The sequence below is a fragment of the Gadus macrocephalus genome, chromosome 15, assembly GCF_031168955.1.
Source record: "Gadus macrocephalus chromosome 15, ASM3116895v1".
Lineage (NCBI taxonomy): Eukaryota > Metazoa > Chordata > Actinopteri > Gadiformes > Gadidae > Gadus > Gadus macrocephalus.
The window spans coordinates 7749724-7760275 of NC_082396.1; the positions used below are offsets into that span (position 1 = coordinate 7749724).

The 10552-nt window shown below is 45.3% G+C and overlaps 1 long non-coding RNA gene across 1 annotated transcript; it reads right to left on the reverse strand.

The window, feature by feature from the left end:
- Positions 1-2003: 2003 nt before the first annotated feature.
- Positions 2004-5659, reverse strand: LOC132473335 (uncharacterized). Its single transcript, XR_009529336.1, has 5 exons — positions 5538-5659; positions 5305-5457; positions 4698-4766; positions 3901-4618; positions 2004-3533 (listed from the first exon to the last, which is right to left on the reverse strand). It is a non-coding gene; the product is annotated as an uncharacterized LOC132473335 (long non-coding RNA).
- Between the last annotated feature and the right edge of the window lie 4893 nt (positions 5660-10552).

The window sequence follows — 10552 nt, forward strand, 5'->3', positions numbered from 1 at the left end:
TGCCTGAACTTATGTGAAATTCGGTCTATAGCCCACTTCAAAGTGCTGACATAATGCAATTTTGCAAAGGCGAGAATATGCATGTGTACGTTTTTCAAATGACATTTTCTCAAAATCTATACAGTAAAATAATATGGTTCCTTGTGTACAAGTAGTCAGCACACGGGTTAATATGGTCATATCAGTCAGTGCCTGAACTTATGTGAAATTCGGTCTATAGCCCACTTCAAAGTGCTGACATAATGCAAAATTGCATTATGGTGACCGATTAAATGTGATGGGAAAAATAAAACGACTTGTCCGACTTGAGGGCCGCGTTATGAAACGATGCGTCAGATAAACGATCGTACACATACGACAGAGCCTATAAACTCAACAAATGAATCCTATTTAACAGCCCGTTCCCTAGTAAATCATTTAATTTTTTTCGTTAAGTGACAGGGATCGACCGATACCGATTTTTTAGGGCCGATACGATACCGATATTTTTTCATCAGCCTTAGCCGATACGCCGATACCGACTTTCTTGAGCCGTTTTTTTTTTTTTTTTTTTTTTAAAGAAACATTTATTGAACTTCAATATAAAAAACAATATTTAACAAATAGTAAAAACAGGTGAAGTAGAACAAGTAAGAACAAGTAGATGAACAATATTTAACAAATAGTAAAAACAGGTGAGGTAGAACAAGTAAAAAAAAATAAATAAAATAAAAATAAAAAAAAATCGGCGAAAATCAGCCGCGTATCGGCCGATACGATACACGTAAAAAACGCGAATATCGGCCGATAATATCGGCCGACCGATATATCGGTCGATCCCTACGTAACATACCTTTGTTTTCCGTTCGTTCCTTGCAGAAACAACACAGACAGAATAAGCTTATTAATAATCAGACGGAAATCGTCGAGCGATGTCTTTTGTTCAGAAGCGTTTTTCAATATGTGTGCAACAGTAGACATGCAAACGTTAAAGATTCTTAGAAAAAAATTCCAACGTCATGCAGCTCATTGTGACGTCATAAGAGAGATGACCTCTCCACCGTGGCCGTGTGTGTGTGTTCCTGTCCTGTGTTTGTGCGTGCGTGTGTTACGGACAGTGCTGTTAGCCTAGCAGAGGCGAGATGTTTGCATGTCATGAATATTCATAATAAGAGCCAAAATCTATCTATCAATGTAAGCACCAACAGAGGATCATGGGCATCAGGGCTCCGTTTCCCGTTAACGATGCTCGTATGATCATTCTCACGATGGATCTTGCAAGCCATCGTAAATTTCTTTGGAGCGCTTCGAGCTCGCGTTCACGACGTTCGTAGGATTGTAACCGTCTACTGACACGGTGCTGAAATGGGCTCCGTAGGAGGGGGCAACGCAGGAATGATGCAGGAAAATGGGGTTAAAAAGCGTTAAAATATCTCCCCATCAAGGCCATCAACAGAATAGCCTACGAAAAGATTAGACTGCAATAATATGAATGCTAAAGATATTAAAACACAATTGATTAGGCCTAGGCTGACATATGCTACATTAGTCCTTATCCTGAACGCACTACTACATTTTTTCCAAGGCATTTACCCCCCTGAAATAATTACAAAAATAGCTTGTGTGACAACTACATTTATCTTAATGTGCAGCAAAGAGCCGACTATCTGATTCCGCATAAGGTTTCATTGATTGGCGCGCAATTTAGAAACTATGATGTAAAACAAAAAATGCAACATTCCATTAATTCAGTAGCATTCAAACTCAGATTCTGGGCATTGAAACCCGGCTATTGCTGACCCGATTAGGAGAGCTTGGTCTAGATCCTGCCCATATCCGCTATAATCAGGCAGGATGATGTATAGGCCTTTTTACACCAACAAGCCGGACACCCGCATGCAAGAACCCTACTAATGTAGGCATTACGTATGCAGGCAGAAAAAGAAAAGTTCCCATTAAGGTCTCATGTGAAACACCACAGGTCTGAAATACTCAGGAACACATGAAAATGGCACAAAAATGAATTTCACTCTCCAACCTTTTGCTAAAGAGACGTTGACAGGCCCACAGAGAGCCTGGAGCTCACGGGACAACATTCACACACATTCTGCTTCATGAAGAGGTCAGATTATCGTCAGACCATAGACATTACATGTAAGGACACTGAACATTTGGCCGGATTACACATAGAAATGCAATCCAAAACAAAATGGGTAAAGATAAAGCATGTTTATTGATGCGGCAAACAAAGGTTCAAATATCCTCCAAAGCACTTCAAGCCCTCAAAGAATGAAACTCAAAACGCAGATGAGGTAAAAGAAGAAACCTCTAAATTAAAGTGGAGCGACCCAGGGACAAGTCTGGTTTGGGTTAAAGATTATGGATGGTTAACTTTGTGTAACGTGTTTGGACAAGCAAGTTTAGGTTTTCGGCAAGCGAGTTTAGGCATGCGACTTCAGGTATTAGGCAAGCGACTTCAGGTATTAGGCAAGCGACTTCAGGTATTAGGCAAGCGAGTCAAGCTAAGCGAGTCAAGCTAAGCGAGTTTAGGTTTTATGCAAGCGAGTTTAGCAAAGCGAGTACAGGCCAGCGAGTCAAGCTAAGCGAGTTTAGGTTTTAGGCAAGCGAGTTTAGGCAAGCGAGTTTAGGCAAGCGAGTTTAGGCAAGCGAGTTTAGGCAAGCGAGTTTAGGCAAGCGAGTTTAGGCAAGCGAGTTTAGGCAAGCGAGTTTAGGCAAGCGAGTTTAGGCAAGCGAGTTTAGGCAAGCGAGTTTAGGCAAGCGAGTTCAGGCAAGCGAGTTCAGGCAAGCGAGTTCAGGCAAGCGAGTTCAGGCAAGCGAGTTCAGGCAAGCGAGTTCAGGCAAGCGAGTTCAGGCAAGCGAGTTCAGGTATTAGGCAAGCGAGTTCAGGTATTAGGCAAGCGAGTTCAGGTATTAGGCAAGCGAGTTTAGGCAAGCGAGTTCAGGCAAGCGAGTTCAGGTATTAGGCAAGCGAGTTTAGGCAAGCAAGTTCAGGTATTAGGCAAGCGATGAGAGTTTAGCCAAGCAAGTTCAGGTTTTATGCAAGCGAGTTTAGGTTTTATGCAAGCGAGTTTAGACAAGCGAGTTTAGGTAAGAGAGTCAAGTTACTTTAGGCCTCACTTTATTTGCGGTTTAATTGCGGCATTAGGTTTAGAAAGAAGGTTAAGATCCAGGCTCAGGTTTGCTTCCAGCCTCGTCCCTCTAGTCGCTCCCTATAAAGAGGGTTCCCAGCTACTGTGTTAAAATACAACAGCTGGGATTACAGATATGGAGTACAGAAATAAATGACAAAGATTGATTCAAACATTCTTCCCCCAAAATGTGGTGCAACATAAAATGGAGAAAATAATTACTTTCTCTCCATTGAAACCCAGTCATATCTTACGATCTCACGAGGTCCCGCCGCAAGGGGCGGACTTACGAGCTCTATAGAGTGTGCACCGTGTGTTGATGTTGGGTGTGGATTAATGTGCTGGTGTAGCCATCCAGGGATCCTCAGGGTTTATGGGAGTAGGACACACTGGTGTAGTTCAGTACTGTGAAGTAAAATGATGCAAAAAGTAGAATCAGTGTCAAGGGCAATCAAATGTCTATAAATGCAGGAACAGCCCCACCTGGTCTCAATCGGCATTTGATTTATAGACTTAAATTAGCGAAAAAACAAGCATTTATTTACCGCAACAGTCCTAGTGCTGGAGAACCAGGTTTCAAAAAAATTCAATACGAGCCTCCAGGTGCATTGGAGTTACTGCATTTAATTAACTTTAATTTAATTAAGAGCACACTAGTCAGTGGAGATGTTCACAGAAAAGACTTGTCTTCAGACCTTTATAAAGATCAGGAGGGATTATATAATTGCCGTTTGACGCGTTAGGTCTGTTCAAGGAGGAAGTAAATATTTACCAGCGTTGGGTCTCTGCACCATGACACCCAGCTGCCGCACATCTGGTCTCCCTTTAAGTCGCCTGAAAGAGAGGTCAACTTAATTGAGCCTAAGGGGAATGGGTCACAAGAAAAGGTAAGGATAAATCAAAGCTAAACATAGAAAGGATGAAAACAAGCATTGTCCAACATGGGGTTCGGCGATATTTTGATGTAAAAACATTTAGGTGTACGATCCAACCATCAAAAACAGGCTCTTCTTATCATGTTTCCAATGTACCCCGAGTTGCTACGCCCTCAGCCACCAGGTGGCAGACTTGATTTTGTCAGTAGAAGGAGCAAAATAGCCATCCAGCTTGATTACAGCAATAGTAGAGGAGCGAGTCAAAAGAATGCGTTTGAGCACCTTCAGCCATTGGCTCTTTTTCAAGGACATCCCGCTGATTGGCTGAAGTCAGATCTTATTCTCTAGAAAGTTTGTTACAGAAGAAGCCCCTAGTATCAAAGCAACATACCCGCCAAACAAAACTAACCTTGTTGAATAAATGAAAATGTCTTCAAGATGGTCAATCCAGTATCTTACCGGTTCCACATGGAGTCTCTAGTCGGTTGCGCTGCGGGCCTTAGGTCCGTCCTCTGCTCCGGGACGAGGTCTTGAGTGTAAAGAACCAGTGTCAGTCATCAAGCTGCTTGGTCTCTTCAAAGAGGTGGAGGTTTGACCGCCTGCACCATGAGGACGCTGTGGATACGGTATGGGACCATTTATCAGCGGATCTGAACTGCAGAACTTTAATCACATCAGCTGTAGATTTATGTACCTTCTCCGGAAAGATGAGTGGTCGTCAGCCCCTGAGCAGTGATCTTCATCCCCAGTGACTCCTTCAATCCTGCTGGAGCAAACACTCAGTTACCATTTGGAGATGACCCAGCTACCCTAGTGTACTCACTACTAAGTGATACAACCCAGTTCAGTGTTTCCCCCAGACAATGTCTTAGTCAAGTTGGTGGGGGGGGGGGGGGGGGGGGGGGTCTTCGGTGAGGGTTTCAGTTCGCAATAATACATACAACCGCCTTTTCAATTGCATTCAAAATGCTTTATGGCACGACTATTGTTTTGAACAGTATACAGTATTACCGACAAATTATTTATCTATATTTTTTGTACTTGAGGAAAGTATGTTTTCTTTCCCTACGAGTTTTGCACTTTGTTATTGCATAATTATTTTTTTATATATAATTGTTCTACATTGGTAGTCAAGGCGGGGCCCTACTGTTAAGACGGCCTTAACCATACAGTGCTGGGGGAAACACTGCAGTTACTTGAGTTAAACATTAGAGTTTAGTCCCCAAATGGCGATACCACCAGTTCATGGCTGCGCTCTTTGATTTTCTCGTTGATCAGATTGACCTGGAGAAAGAGCTTACCTTCCATGGATGAGGAGCTGGTTGGTCTAATCACGAGCCGCCTTCGGACCTCCACCGCCGGATCCCCCAGCTGTCCTCCACCGCCGGGACCGTCTCCTCCAGGACCTCCACCGGGCCAACCGCCTGGACCTCCGCAACGTCGCCTCATTCCTTCTGAAATGTGACACACGTTCTATTTGCACCCCGGACATTCCTCCCCGTTCATGATGCACTGGAGAAGAGTTTAGCTTTACTGGATGAGGAGCCGCCGCCACCAGGCCCTCCAGGACGCCGCCGCCGCCGGGCCCTCCAGGACGCCGCCGGGCCCTCCAGGACGCCGCCGCCGCCGCCGCCGCCGGGCCCTCCAGGACGCCGCCGCCGGGCCCTCCAGGACCCAACCGCCGCCTCCAGGCCCACCGACTCCAGGACCTCCAGGTTGGCCTCCACCTCCAGGCCTGCCGTTGCCTCCAGGACCGCCGTTGCCTCCAGGACCTCGGCCGTCTCCAGGCCTTCCAGGTTGGCCGCCTCCAGGCCCTTCTGAAATGTGAGACACAAGTTCCAGTTGCACACTGGAACATTTCTCCCCTTTCATCATGGATGCACTGAAGATGAGTTTAACTTTACTGGATGAGGAGCCGCCACCTGGCCCTCCATGCCGCCCCTTCCAGGTTGGACGCCTCCAGGCCCTCCAGGACCCAACCGCCGCCTCCAGGCCCACCGACTCCAGGACCTCCAGGTTGGCCTCCACCTCCAGGCCCGCCGTTGCCTCCAGGACCGCCGTTGCCTCCAGGACCTCGGCCGCCTCCAGGCCCTTCTGAAATGTGAGACACAAGTTCCAGTTGCACACTGGAACATTTCTCCCCTTTCATCATGGATGCACTGAAGATGAGTTTAACTTTACTGGATGAGGAGCCGCCACCTGGCCCTCCATGCCGCCCCTTCCAGGTTGGACGCCTCCAGGACACCTCCGCCTCCAGGCTGGCCTCCGCCTCCAGGCTGGCCTCCGCCTCCAGGACCTCCTCCTCAGTCCTTCTGAAAGGCGAATGACACGTTCCATTTGCACACTGCACATTTCTCCCCGTACATGATGCAGATAATCAACTCCTCCTCTGCTTTCGCTCCCACAGATCTCACTGATGCCCTACTGTGCAGTCTTGAGTGAGGTATTATTTAACCCAACAGCCAGCCACACACACCTAGCCTACATCCTGGAGCTGATCCTAGTGGTTGAATGAGAATGCATCTGACATTTTTCAGAACACCTCAGAGTTGCTGTGGCTGCATGTCAAAGTTTTAATTCTAAACAATTCACCAAGCCTAGAAAAAATGTGCAGCTGTGCAGTTCCGTGTCTCACCGTTCTGCATCCGTTGGGCTGCACGGCTCCCGGCCTTCCCTCCACCTGCAGCGAGCGCCTCCAGACGACCGCCACGGACCTCCAGACGAGCACCTCCAGACGACCGCCTCCATCACCTCTACTGAAACAAGACAAAATCTATTTAAACACTGGAGATTTTTTTCTCCTCGCTCACTCAGATGTCAATAGCTTATCTTCTCCCATTCTGTGCGTTCTTGAGAAGTATCATTTCCTATAAACTCCTAAACCCAGCCACACATCTAATCTTCATAAGGACACTAGTCCTAGTGGCTGAGAACGCTTGGCTAACAAGCCAATCACAACCAATGACTGAATTCCAGTTTTATTCTGAACCGTTTGACCACGCCAAGGTTTATAGAATGTGCAGTTCCACGGCTCACCCGTCTGTTCCTGTAGGACTGAACGGCTCCTGGCCAACATCCACCTGCAGCTCCCAGCTCCAGACCCGCTCTGTTGAAGCCTCTGGGAGTACAATCCGCTCCTGAACAAAAACAACTGTTCATAAATCATTTGGTACTCTGCAATCCTTGGTAATATTATGAAGCATGAGCTTGAATAGAAAATGTTCAAATCCTGTATAATGATTAATTGTTGTACAAATGTGTTAAGTTCTATTGATTACTTTTTTACTTCTATAAAACATTTAATGAATAGTGGGAAACTACACAAGAAAAGTAAATGAATGCGGTTTTAACGTGGTTATATTAGTAAAGCAAGTCTTACCCAAAAAGTCAATAAATGGTGACCACATTTTATCATTATTATTATTAACTATTTAGTGCTTCACTAAATTCCTATAGCAAGTGGAAACGTTACTCTCCTTCATTGGTGATGTTCATGTTCCTCGATATCTTCCAATGGACTCGTTGTGAAATCCTTCTGGATCCTCTGCGTTGAAGTGCGTTGTTCAATTTCCAAAGGGCGTGTCTAAAGGGCGCGATCTAAAATGGGTCGATGCTATGCTATGCCTAAAGGGTTGCTATTGGTCGGTCTATTTCGTACCGGGCAGAAAACGTTATATAACGGAGGGGCGCCTGACCGCATCTTTGAAGAGCTAATTATATACGAGGTCCGTCTAGTTCCGAAGCTATTGGTGAAATACGCAAAACAAATATTGAAATGTTAATTTTGGCATTTAATTTGCATCTACATTTTGCCAGTGAAGGAGTTTAGGTTTGGCAATCCGAGGTCTAACAGGCAGTAAACATCATTAAAATACAAATGCAAAGTCCACAGAACATACGCGAATAAAAACCACATTGCACCACCAGCGGTCAACAGCAGCAGCAGCAAGTGTATTGAAAGTAGAAAAGTAGTAAAGAGCAGAATAGAATTGGGAGAGTGGTGTGCAAGTCAGACACCGCATCTAACCCAGGACCACCTTGCAGATCACAAGCAGCAAACCTTCTACCAGAGTCCAACCAAACACACATCAACAGGCCCCCAGTCAGTAGGGTCAGTCAGACAGGTTTCCACAGAAGGGCTCAGTGGGGTTATGGGTTGAGCAAAAACAGACCCCTTTCTTCCTTCCTGGATTTTTCAGACATGTGGAGTCGGACATGTTTCAAGTTATCCGTGGATTCCTGAGGGCAGTGAAGTATCTGCAGAAGGTGACGTCCAGGTCCAGCGGTCTGCCGCATTGACCACGAGATCTTTAACCGAGTGGGACCGCCTCAGTTTGTAGTAGGCCTAGAACAGTGTGTTCAACAGCGTGGAGGTCCTCGTTTCCATCAGAGTTGCTGCAGTTCTTCCATGCTGCTTCCACAGTGAGCAGAGGACACTTCCCAGTGTGGTGGTCGGTGCTGTAGCGTTAGTTAGTCAGTCGATCCCATAGATAAACCACTCAACACAAACTACCACTTCCATCAGCAAATCCACATTAACCACCAGCGGTAAAACATGTACAATAGAGGGGCGAGAACAGACGACAGGAGGAGATGGCGAGAGTGTAACAAGTGCAGTGAGTGCTCATGAAGGAAGTACCCCGCGTTACTCACTGCGGGGGTCCCGGTGGCAGGGGTCCACGTCGGTGGCCACGATGTCCGGATTGTTCAGCCCACGCAATCCAACGCAAAATAAACGATTAACATCCGTCACGGTGGGGGCGCTTTATGAGGAGAGGCGGGGGAGACGCAGCTGAAATCAATTAAGAACTAGTGACCTCCAGAAGAACGTGATTGGTTGTGAGCGAGAAACTCGAGACTCGAGACGGCAAAGGCCTCCGTATTGTTTATAAGTTCAGGCACTGACTGATATGACCATATCAACCGGTGTGCCGACTACTTGTACACAAGGAACCATTAGATTTTACTGTATAGATTTAGAGAAAATGTCATTTGAAAAACGTACACATGCATATTCTCGCCTTTGCAAAATTGCATTATGTCAGCACTTTGAAGTGGGCTATAGACCGAATTTCACATAAGTTCAGGCACTGACTGATATGACCATACTAACTGTTGTACCCACTACTTGTACACAAGGGACCATTTGATTTTACTGTATAGATTTAGAGAAAATGTCATTTGAAAAACGTACACATGCATATTCTCGCCTTAGCAAATTGCATTATGTCAGCAATTTGAGGTGAGCTATAGACCGAATTTCACATAAGTTCAGGCACTGACTGATATTACCATACTAACTGTTGTACTGACTACTTGTACACAAGGAACCATGTGATTTTACTGTATAGATTTGGAGAAAATGTCATTTGAAAAACGTACACATGCATATTCTCGCCTTTGCAAATTTGCATTATGTCAGCAATTTGAAGTGGGCTATAGACCGAATGTCACATAAGTTCAGGCACTGACTGATATGAACATACTAACTGGTGTACTGACTACTTGACCACAAGGAACCATTTGATTTTACTGTATAGATTTTGAGAAAATGTCATTTGAAAAACGTACACATGCATATTCTGCTGGCCAATGGCGTCGAAGGTCCGCACTGGCGGCCAACTTGCCACAGTCAGCTGTTCAACCATAACACTATGTTGACTTGGTAGTGGTACATGTACTTTTTAAATAACCTTAACCACCTTGCTACATTTTCAAACGGTTTGTTTTGTTATAAACGTCAGAGATGTAGTTACGGCACTGCATACATGATACTGATGAATAATGTTAGATACTAAAAAAAATTGAAATGTTCTAAAATAGGTACAATATTATAACCACCATAAGGTTTGTAAGAAACCAAACCGTTGGGAAAACGGTTGAAAATGTAGCAAGTTATGGTTATTTATAAAGTACATACAGTATCACTACCAACACAATGTTATGGGTGAGCAGCTGACTGGCAAGATGTCCGCAAGTGCTGACAAAGACGCCGCCGTAAGACAGCTAGTGTTCTATATGTCTACACACGTAGGTGAAGGGTTTTATTTTGAAAACGTTGCGAGAGATACCACCCAAAGGCTGTTTAGAGTAAAGGCGTGTGACGGCTGGTTTAACCACGGATGAACGAATGGCAGCTCACTTGACCGCAGTCAGGTACAACATGTGATCTGCTGATGTTTCACAGGTTTGTTCAACACACAACCCCAGCTACAACATCTGATCTGCTGCTGGTTCAACTGATTTGTTCAACTCCTCCCCAGGTACAAAATCTGATCAGCTGCTAGTTTCACTGGTTTGTTGATAAGGCCCAGCGCATTATTCATGAAACCATTTAGATCCCTGGCGCCTCCTAGCTTAGCGCCGGGGTGTCGCTGAGCAAGGCACCTCACCCTCCGGACCAGCTGGCAGTGTATATGTGTGTATGAATGGGTAAATGACAGATTTAATTCATTTCATTTAATGAGGAGATAATGTAAAGCGCTTTGAGAACCACTTAAATTAACAACCAATAATTTGAAATCAGCAGCCGTTCCAAACGGTGTTAAA